General features: G+C 35.3%; 2 protein-coding genes across 13 annotated transcripts in view; both read right to left on the bottom strand.

Moving 5' to 3' along the window:
* enox2 (ecto-NOX disulfide-thiol exchanger 2) overlaps window positions 1-10127 on the bottom strand; it is a 403572-nt gene extending 393445 nt beyond the window's left edge. For all 11 annotated transcript variants that reach the window (XR_015507402.1, XR_015507399.1, XR_015507401.1 and 8 more), the window contains exon 1: window positions 9895-10127. The gene's annotated coding sequence lies outside the window, so the exon portion shown is untranslated. The remainder of the gene's footprint in view (window positions 1-9894) is intronic.
* The window catches only part of atp7a (ATPase copper transporting alpha), an 813718-nt gene that overhangs the window by 122817 nt on the left and 667090 nt on the right, over window positions 1-23811 (bottom strand). The window lies entirely within an intron of this gene.

Below are 23811 nucleotides of genomic sequence, written 5' to 3'. Positions count from 1 at the left end.
GAAATGTATATTTCCTTCCAACCTAGTCATCTTCAAAGTGCAGAAATGATTGGATCCAGACTATTTCAGTCCCAATTTGCAGTCATTTAAAGAAGTCGATGCGCTGAATCATATATATTTCCAGTCTCTGAGTGTAAACCCTTGAATAGTCCTTATAAGCTGATAAACAAGAAATAAATCCTTTTATGTGACTGGTATCCAAACGCTCTCGCCATTAAACATCCCTTTCAATGCTATAAGGCAGGATAAAACGATACACAAAGATATATTTAAATACTCCCAGTAATTTCCTCTTGAACAGTCGGATATCAAACAACCATGAGGAAGTAAACACATTCATCGCTGATCCCCTATTTCCTTTAGTCAAAGACTAGGCAGGATCTGAGCCAGGATTTAATCTAAGTCCTCGCTGCACAGAGTAAGCAGCGGTGTTAAGAACAGCAAATTGAGGTCTACAAGAACAGACTATAGTGTAACACAAAACTGAGCCCCGCAGACCAGAGGAATACAGTGTCTTCAACACAACTGATAAACCGTATATGAAGTGAAACCAGAGCGGCTTAGTATTTCATGGAAGGTCACAAATCCATCTTAGACCAAGAGAAAAGTGTAAAAGTGTAAAAGTTGCAGGGATGGAAAAAAAAAAAAAGTATCAATGTGCCTTAAAACTCCAATTCAGTAAAATATTGGCCAATAATTTAAAAAAAATACATTTTCAATCTAATTGCAATGTATAGAGCACAAGATTTTAAGTAGGCTTGTCATACTTATTGATTAATCATCAAATCATGATTTTCTTCATAAAAATCAAATCACAATTATTTAAAATAACAGCTATTATCACAGTTTTCAACTATTTACACAATCAAAAAATTAAAATCGTATTATATTATATTACATTACATTATATTATTTATACATTCATTTTCTTTTTGGCTTAGTCCCTTTATTAATCCAGGGTCGCCACAGTGGAATGAACCGCCAACTTATCCATCATGTTTTAATGCAGCGGATGCCCTTCCAGCCGCAACCCATCTATAGGAAACATTCATCCACACACACACTCATACACTACGGACAATTTAGCCTACCCAATTGACCTGTACCGCATGTCTTTGGACCGTGGGATAACCCGGAGCACCTGGAGGAAACCCACGCGAACGCAGGGAGAACATGCAAAATCCACACAGAAACGCTGAGGCTCGAACTGGCGACCCAGCGACCTTCTTGCTGTGAGGCGTCAGCACTACCTACTGCACCACTGCGTCACCCATGTTATATTATTAATTAAAAGGATTAATAAAAGGAGTAAGCTGAAAAGGAAATGAATGAATAATATAATATAATTAGATTTTAATTACTCTAATGTTATCATTTGAGACTAATTTCAATTATTGTATAGTGTATTATATGAACCATTACAAGTAAAATACATTTTCAAGTAAAATAAATTTTGATAAGTTTAAAATGCAATTAGCATAAACAAAACAGAATAACATTGTAATTTGCAATAATTTGTATGACAATTAATCATCAGCATGGTTCATTATCACTTTCGGTTTTGGACTTTGAAGAGGTTATATAAAACACTGACCAAGATGGATATGCCAATATTTTGAATTATTTGGCTCAAACGCCAAAACTTCTTACATGCAACTTAACGTATTTTATTTTAAATATATATTTAGAACTTGTAATTACTTTATTTCACAATGAGTGTAATTAAATAAAAGTTTAACTTTTTATTTTTATTAAAAAGCATGAATTCAATTTTGAAAAAAAATTTGCTGCAGAATTACTTATATTTAAGCCATTTCGTCACACAAAGATAGCCTCAGAAAATTTGAAAAGATGTTCAGATTCCATAACCCATCATGTTTTTTTATTTCTTACGTCATTCTCTATTCATTGTAAGAGCCCAAAAAGGCACAACAAGTACATAACGTTTCTAAATAATAAGTGGTAGAAAGTGTGAGTGAACCCCTATTCAAAAAAGAACAGAAATGACTGAATGAAAGAATGAGAAAACTGCAAAAATGTCCAATCGAAAGCTTTTGGATCATTAATTTCAGCAACAGAGAGACTGCACGCGGTGAGAACTGTTGTGTTTTGCTCAACACTGGAATTACCTCTCCACTTCCCACTGAGCATTTGTAAGTCTAAACAAACCCAAACTTTGATAGGTTTACAAGCAAACGCCAGCTCATCATCCTATTGAAACAAGCCCTATAACTGTCATGCACTGATACCCACCGGTGCTTGCGCATTTTTCTTGTGTTGCTAGGATACAAAGCTTTTCATGTGATTCTCAACAGACGAAAAATTGGTGCAGTTTTGACACTTTGCGCCAGTCTACACTTACTCACAAATTTTTTTTAAATAAAAACCTAGAGCAAAAACAACAAAACAAACAAGATGGAGCAATTAAATTATTACTCAACCAAGAGTCAGTTTCTATAAGCACGCCTGGTATGATTAAGATGATCATAAAGCTTACTTAACAACAGTTTAAATGCATCACATCGCTTTGCTGTGAGCATTCACCCCAACAACTTAAAGGTGAACTGCTGGAAGTCTTACAGCAGAATTCAAGAAATGATTTATAATTACTTTTTAATAACTCAGTTTGACTGTCAAGCAAAGAAATAAAATAAGGTAAATACAGAAAACCAAGGAAAATATATATAATATGAAGCAGGAAAAATCTATATTTAGGTGGAAAACTGATTTGAAAGGGACCATATGAAGAAATTAGAGACCATAATACACAGTAAAAAAAACAATTAGTTGACCGTACTTAAAAAAGCAAGTAAACCTTCAGCCTTAAAGGGCTAGTTCACCTAGAAAAATGAAATTAACTCACCATTTACTCACTCTGCTGCGGTTGAAAACCTTTATAAAATTTCGTTCTTCTGCTGAACACATAGGAAGTTATTTTTTTGAAAGCTAAAAACCTGTAACCTTTGACTTCCATAGTAAGAAAAACAAATACTATGGAAGTCAATGATTACAGGTTTCCTGCTTTCTTCAATATAACTTCCTTTATGTTCCACAGAAGAACATCAAACAGGCTTGAGACAACTGTAAGAGGCATGTAATGTAATGTATTTTTTATTTAATGCCAAGTCAGCAACCAAGGCAATTTTCATGGCAAGAACATTTCAATGATAAACATACATTTAAAAACAACAAACAAATGAATATAAAAATGAAATTAGATTTTTGTGTTAATACATGATAAAAATTAAGAGAGTTATGTTTAACATAATTTTCCCAAATTATGTTAAACAGAGCAAGGAATTTTAACAGTATTTTCTCTAATATTGATTTTCTTCTGGAGAAAGTCTTATTTGTTTTATTTTAGCTAGAATAAAAGCAGGTTTAAATATTTTTAAACCCATATTAAGGTCAATATTATTCGCCCCCTTAAGTAATATATTTTTTGGTTGTCTGCAGAAGAAACTATTGTTATTCAATGACTTGCCTAATTACTCTAATTAAGCCTTTGAATTGCACTTTAATTTGAATGCTTGTATTTTGAAAAACATTTAGTAAAATGTTATGTACTGTCATCATAGCAAAGGTAAAACAAATCAGTAATTAGACATGATAATACAAAACTATTATGTTCAGAAATAAGTTTTAAAAAAAAACTTCTTTCCATTAAACAGAAATTGGAGGAAAAGGGTTGCTAATATTCAGGAGGGCTAATAATTCTGACTTCAACTGTATATATACAGTTATTTCCACCCTGCGAAGGAAAGAGAAATCAATACAATAGAATAAAAATATGAAACAAACTGTGATTTAAGCATCTTCACCCTAAGAAAAACATTTTCGCTACAAAAATCCTTCAGTCAAGAGCAGTGAGGGAGGTTCTCGTCGTTTTATTAATGATAAAACAGGCGGCAGCATTTCGCACTGTCACTTTAATGGTTTCTTTTTCATGTGTCTTTTGATTCTCAACTCGTTTGTTTATTACGCAAATGAGGGTTAATATGAATAATCATTAATCACCGCGTTTTGACACCTATTTTGACCATTAAAGCGCTTATGTTTAAATTAATTTAGATGTCTGCGCTCCTCTGCTCGTCTCAGTGTGCGAATGAGACTTAACGCTGAGCACGTGCTTTTGTGTGCGTGTATTGCACACACACAAAGATGCGGTCATACGCACTTTTGGTATATGATGCAATAATCGTTTATCTCGATTAATGGTCTTTCATAATCGTTAGAAGCCATAATCGAAATTGGATTTTCGTTTAATTGCACAGCCCTAATAATCATGTTGCCTTAGTTCATTTTATCCTCTAGCTCTGTGGTCCGGTCTGTGTATCAATTGGTACTGGGCCGCACAAAAAATCATTAATTAATGCCTTTTTATTTATTATATGAGTCTGAACGATCTTTTATTTTGAAAAGTCTTTTATTTTGAAAAATGACCGTAATCTCTCACTTACATCTCGGTCACTTGAGCGCCCAAATTTAACCCACAAGCAGCAAAATGAGTAAGAAACAGACGTCTTTGGAAAGTTTCTTTGCTAAAAGGAAAAAACCCACGAACTGTCAACAAATCAGGTGAATCTACCATGGCTCTGCAAGAAGATCAACTGATAGAGATCGCAAATGATGGTGGCCTTTAGGGGCCGTTTGCATATCGCGTATTTCTAGAGTTTGCACAAGTTTTTTGTTTCCAATGGAGGTGTGCGGATTGCATGCAAAATCGGCGTGATGCGCTTACACCAATGAACCCAGGGCCATGAGTGCACCACAAGTCACGTGTCAAGAATTGAGCGATCAGCTTCAGCTTAATATACATATTTCGGTAAGATTTATGAATTATCTCAGACAAACATAGAACACCCAAACACTGCATTGATTTTTACTTTTCTCCATAAATAAAACTTGTATCAGAGCAACAGCAATGTTTTGTCAGCTTAACATCCTCGCCAACATATAAAACACCAAAACACCCATACATTTTATGAGAGTAGCAATACACTTACAAAATACACCCACTGAAAATCAGTGACAATATGAGACAATTCAAGTCAGCTGAGATGTTAAACAAATCACAATCACATTTTAAACAGCAGGGAGCCAATTTACAATGCCAATAATTGAAATGTAATATTGATTTTGTAGTCCAACAATTATGAAAAAACTTTAATTGAGCTAACACAATTATTGTGTCATGTCCTACCCACTTTTCAGCCCATTTTTTCCTCTACTTTCATGTGAAAATCAGTGAAATGATGTAAGGTGGCTTTTGCAGCAGTAATCGAGCAGCTCTAGTTGCAACACTAGTACACATATAGCCACCAACTATAGATGTTGGTTTTGAGGATACTTATCCTCATACAAATTATAGGAGTAACATAACAATTTAATATAATCATAATGTGTATAATGTGCCATCAGGGATGCACTTTTCTTTTTCACTTTCCAATACATGATCATGTGTTTTCTGTGTAGAAAACGGCTGTATATTTTACAAGAAATAATATTTGTAATAGATGCTTAAAGTCTGTTGTGCACCGTTATATGGCCTTTTCAGTAATCTCATCAGTTTAGTCATCACATCAGTGAAAGCAGACTCTTAAGATACAAATCTTGTATGTAACTTGTATAAAGCAGTTCTTCTCAACTACGTTCCAGGAAGACCACCAATTTCGTTTTGGACGTCTCCTTTGTCTTTCATACCCATTACAGTTCTTTCAGTCTTTGCTAACAAGCTGAAGATATGAATTAGGAGGTATGTTTGCAAAAGGAGACATGAATCGTGTCTCATTTCAGAGGCTGCATCCTCCGAAGGATGCATTCAAAGTGCACTCCATCTGCATACAAAAAATAGAAGGCTCCATCAAATGCAGCCTTAAAATCCTTCGTTTCCCAGGTAATGAAGGACACAACCGGTGGCTCCTATGCGGGCTCGAACATCCCAAGATTCATTGCGAGCTGATAACAGCAGAACATTTTTAAAAGAAAACTCAAGATTAAATGTATGAATTAGGTTTTAATTTTACTTGGATATCAAAACACACGTTAAAAACCAAAAAGAGTATGACTTACTTAAAAGTGATTTAACAGACAGTTAAAATTTTTGTGTGTACATGTATGGATCAAAGGAAATGTATTTCTAGCTTTTGTAAACCTTGTTTTGCCCTCAGATTGCTTAAAATAAGTTTAAAAATCAGCTTGAAAAAAAAAGTCATTACAAATTTTATTACCACTTATTAATAGCAGCTTTGACTGTTTCCTGTTGTCTATTTCCTCTCAATAACACAATAAGCACAACAAAAATGACAGTAGTAAGAAAACAGCAACTAAAAATGGCAAAAAAATGGCAAAAAAATAGTAATTTGGAGAAAAATCTGTCAAGAAGTTTGCAGATTTATGTAGTGCAGCACGATATTGGAAAAAACTGACATTGACTTGTTTTTCCTGCGATACATCTTGCAATATTAAGTACATTATTAACAGATGACAGGAATAGCTTTATTTGGGAAGAAATAATCATTTTAGACTGACTGTGGTTATTTTGTATCGGAGTCCGTCTGCATAAAACTTAATAAATCAATCACAAATAAATACAGTAAAGATAAAATGCAAGTGAAATAAACTGTTTTCTGGGAGTTTAGCAATATTCAGGTACTCAAATTGAATAATCAAATGTCAAGTATAACACAATTGTAAATTTATGTTTTTTATAGTTACAAACAGTATAATTTATTGTGCCTGAATCATTTACCTGGCTTGAAATGTTCATTTACAAGCCCTAAAAACACTTGCAAATGACAAACAATTCATTAACTTTACAAGTTCTTAAGTGTTTTCAACTGTGGCTGCTCAAGAACATTGTCGATTAGACATTGGAGATTATGTGATGTGACTATTGTAGATACACACTTTGCGATATTGATGCTGAAACTATATATTGTGCAGCCCTAGTTTTACGTTTCAGGTCATGTTATAATATTTTAGCTTAGCTTAAAATACAGTTGAAGTCAGAATTGTTAGCCCCCCTGAATTTTGAGGAATTTTCCCCAATTTCTGTTTAACGTAGAGAAGATTTTGTTCAACACATTTCTAAACATAACAGTTTTAATAAATCATTTCTAATAACTGATTTATTTTACCTTTGCCATGATGACAGTAAATAATATTTGACTAGATATTTTTAAGACACTTCTATACAACTTAAAGTGCTTAACTAGGGTAATAGTGTTCTTTAGACTATTGAAAAAAAAAACTTAGCTTAAAGGTGCTAATAATTTTATCCCTAGAATGGTTTTTAAAAAAAATTTAAAACTTCTTTTATTTTAGCCAAAATAAAACAAATAAGACTTTCTCCAGAAGAAAAAAATATTATCAGACATACTGTGAATTTTTTTTAGCTCTGTTAATCATCATTTGGAAAATATTTAAAAGAAAGAAAAGAAATTCAAAGGAGGCTAATAATTCTGACTTCAACTGTATAATCATACCAATATAATATAATACTAATATTTAAAAAAAAAAACTTAAGAGAGGTAACTGATGTGAAGCCTGGCAATTTGAGAAATGATAAAAGCTTTTTTGTTTAAAAACAATTTGTCTGCTCACTCACAGTTGCTAGGCCTATTTTAGCGGGGCTGTAGCCCCCCCTATATTTCTGCTTAGCCCCCCTAAAACTTTTGCGATTAGCTCATAAACTGTACACTAAATTATCGCCTCAGTCCCCTTTAAATTTGATATAAAAACGTTGGCAGAATTCGCCTCCTCCTTGTCTTTTGTTTTTATTTGATCAGCAAACCACAGCCGGACAGCGAGAGAACGAAGTGTGTTTATTAATAAATTGTTATAATATCTACTTATTTGCAGTTCTTTGATATAGACAACCGTGTATCACCTGTCTCCCAATGTCACAGAGAAGCAGTCGGGTTTTCTCGACGTTAATCTCATCAGCACAGCTGTTTCCTCCAGTGAAAAATGTAACTCTTAGCAAACATTTAACTTTTTTATTTCAAAATGAACTACCAATATTAAACACTTTACAGTTCATGTGGCATTAACTGTACCATACAGTATTGCACAGAAAGGATTAAACACAGTGACACAACCACTTAGAGCAGGGGTTCTCAACTGGTTTGGCCATGGGACCCACACTTTTACATGGTCATCAAGCCATGATAAGCCAAATTTTTTAGGAACTATAATACAATTTTTGGAATTATAATTAATTTGTATTTATTTGTTAACATACACAAGTAATGAAAGATAAATCATAAGAAATTTACCAAGACTACAAATAAACACTATTTTATTGCTGTCATTTAACAAAATGTATCAAATTATGTAAAAACTACAAATACAGTAAACAGTGGTTAGGGTAAGGAAAGGTTCAGTTACCATGAATCAAACTGAACTGTTAATAAAACATGTTGTCTGGTTTCTAAATGTCGTTTTAATTTAGAAGGTTTCGTGCTCTCTTGTGAGAGCAGCTCACTACATATGAAACACTGAGGCTCTCATTAGTCTTTTTTTTGTCATCAATATATGTAAATCCATACTTTACATATTCGGGGTCGTACTTGCGCTTTGACATATTTGTTGCTATAATTAAATGTAATTTCACATGTCAAAGGGTTGTCGTGCATGCATTTCAAAATAAAAGTCAAAATAAGTTAAAAATTCAACTTTTGTTGTTTTTTGACCACACACTCAGCGACCCAATGAAAATGTTCCCACGACCCACTTTTGGGTCGCGACCCACCAGTTGAGAAACACTGACTTAGAGAATGCACTCGCTTTAACTGTCACTGACAGAGACAGAAACATCAAGTGTTGTCTATTTACAAAATATGTGTTATATCACTCAGATCGTAAAATATGTGAATTAGCCTGCAAGTTTAAACATATATATTTATATGTGTGTCGTTTAATTAGAAAAGTGGAAGTTTACTTATTGAATACATGGAAACAAAAAATGCCCTTGAATATAGAAAGTGTTTTTTACTAGAGTAAACAGGGGGGTTGAGCCTATTTGGCTTATTCAGAACTCAAATGGCTGTGCCTGACTATGTAATAAATGTATTACATACATTTTAAGTGTATTGCCTTTGAATTACTACTTATAAATGTAATATTAGGCTGTATATATTTATATCATTTTTTTTTACCTTATAAGGCGCTGAGCCCCCCTAAGATGAAAATCATAAAATTGCCCCTGGTCATAACTATTCAAAAAACTGACTCGTTTATTGAAAGGATGATTTAGAAAAGATGATTCAGAAGGCTTTTCACCGGTTCAGGGAGTTCATTAAAAAGATCCGACTCAACGATATGTTTCACGAATCTGTCAATGCAGACATGCTGGCTGCTCGCTGGTGACGTAACAGACGTAAACAAAGCTGTTTAGCGTGACACGCTGTTATCATGCATGCTCTCTAGTTTACACCAAAATATCAGAATTACTACTATTATTGCACTTCGTTAAAATGGCCCTGAATATAAGTCACCTTTAGACATTTGTCGGTCGTTTGTAATAATAGCAACGATTAGTTAATACATCGTTAATACTATAACTGTTTGCATTTAAAAGTAGCCTAAATAACGTTTTTTGTAAAGGAATGTTTAAACTCCTCAAATCTTTAAGATGCCATTAAAATGCTTGCATGCATTACTTTGGTGTACCTTGTTTAGAGTCAGCACTTTGCATTTGTCTTTAATTAAGTTAAACATGACAGCAGTCATGTTAAAGTGTTTCAAAGCGCAGTGCGGCTTTTGCTCTGGAAACATGATCTCGGGGCGGTTAAAATAACACGTCAAAGCTAAACTAAGCTCCAGTCCTGAGTTCATACTGCAGTGTTAAAGCATGACATTCATGTATAATAAGTTGAAACGCGCGCTCACCTAAGATGAAGTCCGAGGAAGTGTCGAGCTCCACCGCCGCGGACATAAACACAGTCCAGGACGGCGACAGTCTCCGGTGCTCGCCTGGAGGAGTGTGTTGGATTTATCCTGCTGTTTGGTGATGGTCCAGAGGATGTAGAACTGCTGGAATCACGCTGAGTTCCAGTCGGTAACTAGACAAGCCAGTAAGGAGCATCGGCGCTGTCAAAGAGAAGGTAAACACGAGGCATTGTGGGAATCTGGAGGAGCAACGTGCTTAAGTTCACGCGGGGTAGAGCACAGCGACATCTACAGGTTATATGTTTCCAACAATGAATGGACACGAAAGTAGTATGGTATTGTGGTGTTTCCCACAGAGTAACATCATGCAAAGTATATTTTTATGGAGATTATATATAAGAACGTTTTTGCAAACTGGGGTCGGAGGACTCTCAGAGGACTTTGAGAGGGCTGGGGGTCCATGGAAGCGTGGCTAGAGGTGGTCTAATGCAGTGATTCCCAAACTTTTTCCATCAAGTACCACCTCAAAAAACATTTGTCTCTCCAGGTACCACCATAATGAGCAGTATTGAAATACAGTAGCGTGGTAGGCCCAGTAAAGCAGCTTTGTATAGTTCAAAAACAGGGCAGATTAATTCCTATTAAAAAGTATATTATTGTCAGCCACTTTAAACATTATAAATTAGTTGATCATTAACCCTGCACTGTGCTTACATGTAAAAAAAAAAAAAAAAAAAAAACTAAAAAAAACTAAAAACGTCAACATTTAAATTAAAATATGCATTTAAAAGTAAAAAAAAATAGGTTACTTTTCTTAAAAAGTAAAAAAAAAAAAACTCCTGTACTCCTGTAAAGTATTAAGATAGTAGCCTATTTATTAACACCTAGAAATATAGGCTTTATGTCATCATATTCATGTATAAATATTTTTTGATAAATTTTTAAATATATGTAGCACGTACATATGACATATTTGATGCGTCCGCAAACCGAAGCCCGCATACCACTAGTGGTACACGTACCACATTTTGAGAACCACTGGTCTAATGCATTTGTTTAGCACTCTAACTATACTGTATATTAGGCCTGTGCTAAAATATCTATTGTATATATTTTTATATATTTTATTGTTGGTTAACAAATTATTTAATAATGTTTAATTTTATTTTTCCTTTTTAATTTATTTAAATATTTAATATCATTCATGTTTATCAATGTAAGATTTTGAAAAACTTTTTTCTTGTATTTTTTTACTTTTTAAATATCATTTGTTTTACAAGACAAAAAAAAATAGTTATGTACATCCTAATTCCTAAAATGTTTGTGCTATCCCTTTTGGCATGTTAATAATAATGGTATTGTTAGACATGGAAAATAATTAAAGCCCTTTAAATTTATAATTTGATTCCCAGGATTGATAATTTTATAGGTTCCTTTATGTTTTACTTCACAAACTACTTTAGAAACGTATTTATTTAAAAACTTTTTTTATCATAACAGGTCAATATAAACCTATTAAATGTTTATTGTTTTCAAACCTTAAATAATTTGCGTATATATATATTCCATATATATATATATATATATATATATATATATATATATATATATATATATATATATATATATATATATATATATATATATATATATATGGAAGCGTGGCTAGAGGTGGTCTAATGCAGTGGTTCTCAAACTTGAATTGTGGTTCTCAGTGGTTCTCAAACTTGAATTTTTTTTTCTTTTTTAAATATTCCTCAAATGATGATTAACAAAGCAAGGACATTTTCACAGTATGTCTGATTTTTTTTTTCTTCTGGAGAAAGTCTTATTTGTTTTATTTCAGCTAGAATAAAAGCAGTTTTTAATTTTTTAAAAACCACTTTAAGGTCAAAATTATTAGCCCCTTTAAGCTATATATTTTTCAATAGTCTACAGAACAAACCATCATTATACAATAACTTACCTTATTACACTAACCTGCCTAGTTAACCTACTTAAGCCTTTAAATGTCACTTTAAGCTGTATAAAAGTGTCTTGAAAAATATCTAGTAAAATATTATTTACTGTCATCATGACAAAGATAAAATAAATCAGTTTTTAGAATGGGTTATTAAAACTTTATGTTTAGAAATGTGTTAAAAAAACTGCTCTGAAAAATTTGGGGAAAAATAAACTACGGGGCCAATAATTGAGGGGGGCTAATAATTCTGACTTCAATTGTGTAAATATATATATATATATATATATATATATATATATATATATATATATATATATATATATATATATATATATATATATATATATATATATATAATACTTGATAGATAAATTATTGTAAAATAAGATTGAAATTAACCAAAAATGTATTGGAACAGGGTGATGCGGTGGCGCAGTAGGTAGTACTGTCGCCTCACAGCAAGAAGGTCGCTGGTTCAGGCCTCGGTTGGGTCAGTTGGCATTTCTGTATAGAGTTTGCATGTTTTCCCCATGTTCCCATCGGTTTCCTCCGGGTGCTCTGGTTTCCCTCCCAATTCCAATAACATGCAGTACAGGTGAATTGGGTAAAATTTTCCAAAGTGCATGTGTGTGAGGCAATGCAGTAGCACAGTAGGTAGTGCTGTCGCCTCACAGTAAGAAGGTCGCTGGGTCGTTGGTTCGAGCCTTGGCTGGGTCAGTTGGCGTTTCTTTGTGGAGTTTACATGTTCTCCCTGTGTTGTGTGGGTTTCCTCCAGGTACTCCGGTTTCCCCCACAGTCCAAAGACATGCAGTACAGGCAAATTGGGCAGGCTTAATTGTCCGTTGTGTATGAGTGTGTGTGTAAATGAGTGTGTGTGGATGTTTCCCAGAGATGGGTTGCAGCTGGAAGGGTATCCGCTGCGTAAAAACATGCTGGATAAGTTAGCGGTCAATTCCGCTGTGGCGACCCCAGATTTAAAAAAGAGACCAAGCTGAAAATAAAATGAATGAATGTAGTGGAATAGTCATACTTATACATAAGTTACATTAGTTACTATTATGTTTTACTAACATGAAATAATAATGAACAGCAGCATTTATTAATCTTATATTTAAAATTTACTAATCCATTATTAAAGTCCAAATTCTTGCTTATTAACATTGGTTAATGCACTGTGAGGCATGAACTAACAATGAACAACACAGTGAGACCCTGGCATTCGTGTCAGAACACACATTGCAGTAATGCTTGATCTGTAACAAGGCTAAACCTTCTTTCCAGCAGGTAATAGCACAACTCCAAGACTGCCCATTTAATGACCAGAGCTTCTTTCTCTACAGCTGCACACCTGGATTCAGCTGGAGACAGCTTCTGACTGATGTATACTATCGGTCTGCAGGATCAAGGTGCATCCGAGGTTTGGGACGTGGAGAACAGGGAAAGAATAGAGCACCAGCTTCAGGATCGAAAATGCCCTGTCTGCTTCTGAATTTCAATTGAGTTTCTCCGGCTGCCCCTTCTAGGTCAGGTCTGTCAGTGGGCTGGCTATAGAGGAGAAATTTGGTAGGAAACACTGGTAATAGCCAGCTAACCTCAGAAAGGTTCATGCCTGAAGTCTGGTGGCTCGCTGGACCTCCTCGCTCGACCACAGCAGCCTGTGGTTGGATGAGACCTCTTGTGATGCAGAAGTCTGTGAACAACACTCTCCGTAACTGGTCCAGATAGCTCCTAGCTCACAGAGTGGATGACTATATCATTCAGGTATGGTGCTGCATACTCCTGGTGGGGCTTCAGTAGAATATCCATCATTCACTGGAAGGTGGCTGTAAAGACAGTACCACCAGTGTCAATTGGGGTGCTGAAGGCAATCTTTTTTTCTGGATTCTGAAGAGAGGGGGACCTGCCAATAGCCCTTCTTCAGGTCTAACGTCGAGATAAACCTGGCCCCGCCAAGCACCTCCAGGAGTTCATCCACTTGGGGCATGGTGTAGCTGTCAAAGTTGTAGAACTCCTTTAGCTGCCGCAAGTCATTATGCTGTAAGTGACCATATCAAGTTTCTCCACTATGGTGCAGGGTCCCAGCCAGGATGCAAGAAACTCAAAGGTGGAAGATAGCACTGAGATTAGGACTTACTTTAGGCTGGAAATCACAAGCTTGGGTGGACCGGTTGTAGTACCATTTCTGTGCATGCTGGGATGCCAGATGCTCTTTGATGATACAGGGTTATCCATTTTATCCTCTCCTGCATGTCCCCTACGGGCTGGAAGGTAGTGTGGTTTGCTGCCACTGTTCCCAGGCCTCTCTTGCAACATCTTGTAAGTCACAAGGCTGATGTCCTAACAGAAGTTTAAATGTGATGAAACCTGTTGATGCTTGAGGCACCTTTCAGATGCTGAAGGGCACATACAGGATCATGAGGTCCCAGTGACACCTATCCTCTGCCACCACTCGCCACCACATCCTCTTCAGGGTTTGGTTACAATGCTCTACCAAGCCATCTATCTGTGGGTGATATACTTGTGGTCATTTTACTTTGAGGAGGTGGCAGAAGTCCATCATCAGCCGGGACATAAAGGAGATTTTTTGATTAGAGGATGACCATCTGACTGCAAAGCAGGAATAGCTCCTGCTCTATTACCTGCTGGAACAGATCCATATAAACATTTGGATTATAACATTCAGACTCCATCTGTTGCACCCGAAGCCAAGAATGCTAGTTAATGGTCCCCTGGTCCTTGGGTTTGGCATCGACAGAATGGTCTCAGTATAGTAACTGGCTACATTGTGGCGGCAAGGAGCCGGTCGAACCCTGGCCAATCTTTTCGCAGATGAACAGTAATGGGTAAGTCTTAAACCACTCCCACTTCAACAGATCAAGACGTGGTGAGCTGGCACTTGACAGGAATTCCTATGGATGCACGTGATATCATGGCTTTCCTATCCGCTTGTGTTCAAACTACTTCTGGAGGGTTGGCATCTCTGTCCTCTCTACCACTTGGATGGTTTGGGTGGGAACTTCAAAGGGTGTCAGATTGTAAACAATGCAGCCATTTAGCTAGGGCCAGTTGCCTGGAGAGAGTGGTTCAGTGGGCATCAGTTCATTCTTGCAGCTGAGGACTGCAAGTCTGCATTCTGGTCGGGAGGTGCCCTCCAGCAGCTACCAATAGGAGTTCACCCTTCAGGGATGTAGGCTCGTTGTCTCTCCAGTGTCACAGACAATTGATGCCTCCACCAGCTCCATCGCTGTAACCAGTTCAGCAATTGTGGTGGGACTTCTCATGCTCACTGGCCCCCTGAATCAGAAGGAAGGAAATAGCCATAAGCTGTTGCATCAGTTCTTCCATCCTTTCTGCTGGAGTGGTGGGGAGGGTGAAAGAACGAGTTGTTGTCTGTAACAGATGTAAACACAGGAATCACTATAGGTCAGGGGCGTAGATTTAGTGTGAACGGTGTCCCCACCAATATCCACAAACTACTGAAATGTCACCACCAATAATTTAATTCACTTAAAAACATCGCGCTGTCAGTATAAACCTAGACATGCTGAAAGGGTTAAATCACGTTCTCTCCTCGAGTCGCACCGCCCCCAAACACATATGAACATTGTGATTGGCTGTGCCTTTCCCTGCTGTCATGTGAGTGGCTGCTTTCAGATCATTGTTGTAGATACAAACAGCGCCAAAACAACTGCGCGGGGGGAATTTCCCGATGTGTGTGAGGTGTATGACAGACACACACAAGTGAGGATGGAGGTAGCAAAAAAAGGTGGACATAAAGAGCTTTTTTCAACGAAAAGTGTAAGTCACATAAACTCAAGTTTGCTACTGAATGAGTCCATCATGTTAATCCTGCTATTGCTGGTGTTTTCACCGCTTTTACGGTCAGTCGAATGTTAAAACAGAGACTGATATAGTCTGTAAACAATATTCCCTGAAAACTAACTGCAGAATAAACACCTACATGTAAACGTATATAAACCTGCCAGTTCTCCTAATCTCTTAAAGTAACATCTCCAAGTTCAGGTGAAACAATTTGTCAGAAAAACTACAGCCTGTGCTCCATCTTTTAATAATACTGTGAGACATGTTTAATTTGTACGAAAAATGAAAGAAAGTCTTTATTAAGCTCTCTCTTTATCAGTTAATAAACATTATTTTAACATGACACTTTCAGGCCTGTAGGCAGCTTATTGAAAGGAGGGGTTATTTGTTTTCTGAAAAACAACCTTTTTGCAGTTATTCACCTGAGGTATAAATAATACATTTTAGTGACATAAGAAGCTAATTTTTGGTGGGTAATCCTGTTGGATAGTTATTATAACTACACTTTTTGATGTACCAAAACTATTTCCTACCATTTTGTCAAATTGCTTTATTTACACATTTAAAAAGTAAGTTTTATTAAAGTTTTGTAAATAATAAAAATACTTTGAACTACAAATTAGGACTTTAAATTCTTAGAATAAAGAAATAAAGAGTACAGATGCCAAAACCTCTAAATGCCATGTAAAATGAGCATTTTTCTCAGCCTTGTATATTTATGTTCAGTTATTTCACTTTAAAGGCAATAAAAATAACGTATTTATCACTATAAAAAGAAAATCACTGAGTCCACACACAGGAGTTGGAGAAAAATGCTAATTTTAGAAGAAAATATTAAATGGCATTCAGAGGTTTTTGCATCTAAACTCTTCAAATATGTAAATATACTTATTTTTAAAATACAATTTTATAATTATAATTTTCTTTGGGACATCTGTTTACTTGATTTAAATTAAAAATTGAAGCCTAGGCAAATAACAAACTGATCAGCGCATTCAACCTTCCTCAGTGAGAATTTAGCCATTTGAATAATAAAATAAATTCAAACATAATAATAATAATCCAACTTTTGGTCTTTTAAACCACCTGACCCCCCTTGGCTACTCGCATGACTATTTAATTTAACTTAATAAATTGTAAGAAAATAGGATTACTTAATAATACATTTTAATAGCAGTTAAATAATAAATAGCAATATATATATATATATATATATATATATATATATATATATATATATATATATATATATATATACACATATATATACATATATATATATATATATATATATATACATACATATATACATACAATATTTATTCTTGGCGGGGGTGACTCATCCCCAGTCCCCACCAATGTCAAGCGCAAACCTACGCCCTTGCTATAGGTATTGTATTGTCACTCAAATCTTGCTCGCATTCCCACCAGTTGTCAATGGAGAGTGAAAATATGGGCAAAAAATAGTAAGTATAACTGTATTCAGGAAGTGCTTTCCTGGTGCTCAGTGCAGAGAGGTGAGTATTTCTTCAAGGGAGTGCAGTATGCTTGTGGGTCATCAGCCACCGGTATCTGTTTAAAGTACAAACAATTGTTAGTCTTCTCAATGGAGTCCAAGCTCAACTCTCCCATTTAAATAGAGCTGCTTTGAGTGGGTTCAGGTGCTGACGACCGGCAGCTGTGCGGTGCTGATGATGAGCTGGTTTCCAGGGCTATGATTATTTGGCATTGGGTAACTAGTCACAACATATATTTAACTCACAAAGAGTTTTTGGACACTTTCTAGTTTGGATGTATAGGCATATTTTAACAAAGTCTACAAGAGATATTATAATGATGTGATAAAGACAAAACAAGACAAGACAAATACTAAATCAGTTTTAGCTTTGAATGCTGTTTCCTAATGAAACACTTTAGTTCTTGCTGGAGGCTTACTGTTTGAAAAATCACTTTTGAGTTTGATTGATGCAATTAGAATTCTAATGCAATCTATTGTCAGCTGAGTATCTGTAATTTTGTGTAATTATCCATAAATGCGTATTAGATTGTAATTATTATCATCAAAGAACATTGTATCATAAAAAAAAATCTTCTGAAACTTTTGTTTCTTTAGCAAGAATGTCTGCTACAATAATCAAGCTGCGTGATGTGCACGGACGCTATTTAAAGAAAAGATGATGCTTGTATTTTGCAGTTATTTGCTGAAATGCCTGTCCCTGTGGTTACTATAAATGTATATGAAGAGCCTAATACACACCAAGCAGCACTTTCTGTGTGAAGCAGGGTTATTTTAATTACTTAAAACAATGCAGTATTAAAATAATGTCAATTAACTTTAAAATAATTTTTAATTTTAAAATTAAAGTTTTATATATATATATATATATAAAAATTGAAGCATATATATATATATATATATATATATATATATATATATATATATATATATATATATATATATATATATATATATATATATATATATATAAATAAATATATATAGCTCATAATTGATGCAGTTTTCCACTAATTTCCACTTTAATACACTTTAAACATTAAAAACTAACAAAAGTGAGTGACACAACAAAACTACTAAACCTTACTTAAGATTAAATGACAACTCATTACTTTTTAGAATCTAATTTACAATAATATTAATATAGCTGCAATAGTATCTAAAATCTGATTTAATGTTGAAAGAACATTGATAATTCATATACAATGAATCTAATATACAAATATAGAATAATTAGATAAATATAATAAAAGTGGGTCAAAGGTGTTTCAAGATTCTGAAATCACTATTCTCACCCGCATCTCTTCCTTTAGATAAGTAGATGTTCTTTAAAGCAAGCAATTGCTTCTGTCATACAGTCAGACACGGAAATATTAAAATGCTTAACACAACAGCGCTGACTTTTTAAATTTTGCTCAACAAAAACATATTGAGCCACACAATATTTGCATTTGGTTCCTGACTGTTCTACAGTTAAACATGAGTTCAGAAATACTAGTGCTGACCTTACGTACCCGTGTCAGCTGCGTCACTTCACTACCATTCACAAATCATCTTTCATATTTCAATAGTACACTACATGCACAAATAAGAATACCAGCAGTATCATCTGTACGGTGGCCGAGCTCAAATGTCCTGCAAGTTGAGCAAACAAAAGTAAATAGAAAAACAATAATAGACCGAGAAAACATCTTCAAAGATCCAAATACAGATACTGTGGTGCAAAATTCTTGATCAAAATAAATTGCTGAAGAGAGATTTTGAAGTCTGTAAGACTTTACTATTTATGCAACAAAGCTGAGTTGGATCTGCAGGAGCAACTCTGGAAGTTTTGCTGTCCTTTACATGTATACACTAATGCACATGATTCTCTTTATGCCTCGTATTTTCAGACACTCTGGGTGTAACTTTATAATGCATAAGCTGTTAAAGATTTATCAATAGTTGTACATTTTTATAACTGCTGACTATGTTTATATACATGTAGCATGTCTGTGTGTCCTTTTAAATAGGTTTCCTATTTTAGCACACAGTTGCTACACAGCCAGCAGAAGATAATTTAAGTTTTTTATTTTATTTATTTTTTTTATGAATCAGCACAATACATTATGATAAATAAAGATCACATAAACTCCCTATATTATATACTCCCCCCTCTGAGAGCTTTAGGTCTGATGTTGCTATCTTTTTTCAAAGCTTTATTTCATAAGTTTTTTCTCAGTTTACCACTCTAGTGACTAATTGAAGTCACACACATTACTTACCAATGACCTAATTATGAAACTTTGCTCTAGGGGACATCAGAACCAATCATCTCCCTTCAGAATTTGTACTTGAATTTAAGAGTAAAAGATTCTGATTCCCTATACATTATCAATGTTGATTTTACATCAGTCACTCAAAAAATCAATCAAAATGTTACATACATAGTATGTTTCTACCTCAAAACGTGCTCCAAACATTGCAGATCACAATGAAAAAGTGTCAGGGGACCCCAAATGTGACGTACCCAGCTGATTTCCATTCTGAGTTTGTGGTTTGGTCTCACAGTTTGTTTATTTTAACATCCTGATTTTACTTCTTGTTGTGTATTTTTAGTCCTAATAATTTGACAAGAATATTCAAAAGAGCCTCTATTATGGGTTTTTAAAAAGTTACCTTCAGTGCAGTGTGTAAGTTTTAAATCAATTTTTAAGTCAACAGCTTTAAGTTAATGAAAACATCTATTTGAGGGTTAAAGGTGAAAGTTTAAAGCCATTGATTCTTAAAGGGGTGGTCCCAGGGGCGCCTCCAAGGGGTGGCCAGGGGTGGCCACGGCCACCCCTCGGTAAACTCTGGCCACCCCTGTGGCCACCCCTTGGCCACCCCAATATAATTTTGCGGATGACATTATTGATTTAAATGAACTTATAAATTCCCAATATTTAGATAAATAAATAAATACATAAATAAATAAAATGCAGTCACTAAATTATTGTTGGTGTTACTGACGTAGCTCTCCCCCTCTGGTTCAATGCTGGTGAAAGCAAACTGACGCATGCGCGCGGAAAACCATTCCCGCGCGCCTCACGCACTCCTGTGTGAATCCCGGTTGGTTGTTTGCATGCACGCCGACATAATAGGCACCGCTCATGCGCCGTGAAACGGAGTAAAAGCCTTTTGTGCAGAAGTGTCGGCACGCAGCGAGTTTTGAAAGTCGTTTAAAGTTTATATAATATAATGATGATGATGATGATGATGTTACTTTCACTAAGCATGCCTTTAAAGCAGAAAGGAGGGATAATGAGTCAGGGAGGTAAGACTTCATAACATGATTTCTCAGCCATGATCTGGTCTAAGACCACAGATAATTCTATAATACATTTTTTGTATTCTTTAGAATTGTCATAATTCATTTTCATGCAAAAGGTTTCTTAAGTGATGTTGGCATATCACTCCAGTTGTTGTTTTCCAGTAATATTTAGGACTGATTTCTGTTGTTTATTTAGAATAATAATTATATATTAATATTAATTGTATTTATTTAGAATAAATATAAATAAATTGTTATATTTATTGAATAACAAATCTAACAATTCAAGAGAGGTGGGGGTGTATAGGGTGGTTCGCCCAGGGTGTCATTTAAACTAGAACCACCACTACCCTCCCCGATCGTCCTTGACAGCACGCACACACCTTCAATAGACAGCAATGGCTATTTAATATTTACCTTAAGCTACAGTATATCAATAGAAGAAGCTGCATTAATAAAATGGTTCAAAAAGCAATATGGATAAATAATATTATTAGGTATAGTGAGTGTGTATAGTAATGCCTTTTGTTCAGTTTGTTCATTTGTTTGGGTAATTAATAAACTCATTATTCTTTCATTCATTTTCTTTTCGGCTTAGTCCCTTTATTAATCCAGGGTCGCCACAGCAGAATGAACCGCCAACTTATCCAGCACATTTTTACACAGCGGATGCCCTTCCAGCTGCAACCCATCACTGGGAATAATAAACTCATTAATCTTCATTAATTTTAGACATGGCATATCTCGTATGATGTACAATAAAGGCACGTAAAAAAAGAAGTCATTTATACAGTATATGAAAAGTGTTTTTAAACTAAACATAGATTTTTATTTGGTTTGCACATGTACTTGCTGAATTATTTCAAAGAATAAATTGCAATATTTCAAATAGAATTAATTAAATGAATAAAACTACATTATTTCATTTACCAGAAACAAAAATATAACATTACACTGAATTCATTATTTTTTTTTGTGTGCCACCCCAAGATTTGGTGCGGCCTCTTCTGGCCACCCCTAAGAAAATTTTCTGGGGGCGCCACTGGGTGGTCCACTACGATATCATATTTTAAACTTTAGTTGATGTGTAATGTAGCTGTCTGAACATAAACAGCATCTCTAAATGTAAGATGCCCAAAGTTCAATGCGAAGGGAGACCTTGATTTTTACAGAGTTAGCTTTGCAAAGCCTACAATGAACGAATTTTGGGGACTACAAAAAATACTTCCGGCCCTTGTGAGATCACAAAGGTTTGTTTACCGCGCACACACACTGCGCAGCTAAGGGCCGTAGCCAGAGGCGCTGTAACGTAACAGCAGAGGAAGAAATGCCATCCTGCTATTTCCACAGAGCTTCTCTGTTTCTATATTTGGGCTTCCAAATGACAAGACACAAAGACAGTGCTTACAGTTCAATATTAATTTATTATAGTTCCAGAGAATTATAAAATACACAGTAAACATGAATTAACAAAACAGCTTCCAGAATCTCTCCCAGTTCAGTGCTGGATTCTGCTAAAATCTCCTTAAAGATGGAGCAACTACAAGGAGATGCTGTGAACTCTGAGCCACGACCTGTAAGTGTTTTTGTTTGTTAAAATTTATAATGACATGTACATTGTCTAGTGTTATGTTGTAGCAAGGATGTAAAGAACGGGAAAATGATGTTCGCCACCGCTAATGATTCAGCTACAAATTCATATCTATCAGTCAAACTGCTGTCAACACACACACACACACACACACACACACACACACACACACACACACACACACACACACACACACACACACACTCATGCACACACTCTTGACCAGGACATGCAGCATCTCTCTCTGTAAGAGGGCAGTGTTTCTCTATAGGCAGCTTTACCATGCATTTTACATCTGAGACAATGAAGTCGCAAAAGATATGTGAACGATTCATGTTACTTACACAGGCACATTCCAGATATGTGCGAAAGACGTCGTGAAACGTGTTGATTTAAAAAAAATACAGCAGAGCTCTCCTAACTGGTGTGTAGCAGCAAAAAAAATCAATCAAGGCTCACACAGGTCTCATCCCACATCTTGTCCTTTATTCTGTCACCAGCGTCACCACAGAAAATAACTTAATCCACGCATGAGAGGAAAAGAAAAATAAACATCACTCCCGCGTACATGCACTTCTCGTGTTACAGATAGTTCATAGTATAAACACACACACACACACACACACACACACACACACAATGGCACACACACGCTCTCTTAAAGGAGCCGCATCCAATTTTCACTCATTACAGACACTTGTCAGATGTTATTTTAGAGTTTACACAAATGTAGGGATTAAAAGAAAGGATCAGCAAAGACTATGAATGTACTGTATGGGACTTACTTTGTCTCTAACTGTCATGCAGTTTATATGTACCTGTTTTTTCTTCCTCCAGATCCTAAATGTTTTTTCTCCTAATACACAACCTGTAAATGTGATTAAAATGGTTGCCTTGTTTTCTCGGTTTGTAATTACTTGTATTGCTCAGGTTAAATCTTTATGGCATATTCACATATCATGTCCAAAACCACATTGAAAATGCAATGTGTGATTCTTAATTTAACGTTTCTCAGTGCATGATTGCCTGCTGTTTGTTGTTGCTGTGGCCACCATCAGCTGTTAATACACACGCGTGATGAGTGTTTTAACAATTTTAAAAATAGTTAAACTTTTGCCACTGTGTGGATTAATACTGAATGTGTGTCGTTATTACTTGGAGTTAGAGTTAAGAATAGAGTATATGATGGTGTTTAACGGCATTGCTTTAATGCATTCCTGCATTGGGATCACACATATATTCTGAACTCTGGCTACTTCATAAAAAAGTTGGGAATTTCTCTCGCTTAACGGCTGAATGCTGTTGACCAATCGCAGCAGACTTAAGTCATCAGACCAATCAGCGCAGATTAGCATCTTGCAAAGGAGTGATTTGGGAACAAATTAATTGCTGAACAAATCATAAAGGAGTCGTTGAGATAATTAGGTTAAAATAAATGCATATTATAAGACAATGAAAGTGTTTTTTGACCTTGCATGCACATCATCCTGCAGTTGGAGACCCCCAAAACCAAAATATGAGCTTTTATAATGCATAATAGGGGCTCTTTAATGTCATACTACATAACTCTAAACAGAAGCAGCCGGGTTTGTTCGTTTTTTTAGGGCCTCTGACAAATGTTGGTTGTGATTTTCGTTATTTACAGTGTGTTTCTGTATTTGTGTTTTGTTAAACTGATGAAGATATTTTCTCACTTAGTTTGAGCTCTTTCAGCCCCCATACATCTGGGTACT

Source organism: Danio rerio, chromosome 14, assembly GCF_052040795.2.
Source record: "Danio rerio strain M-AB ecotype USA chromosome 14, GRCz13ab, whole genome shotgun sequence".
Classification (NCBI taxonomy): domain Eukaryota; kingdom Metazoa; phylum Chordata; class Actinopteri; order Cypriniformes; family Danionidae; genus Danio; species Danio rerio.
The sequence above is the reverse complement of the archived record's forward strand: the minus strand, read 5'-3'. Positions and strand labels throughout refer to the sequence as shown.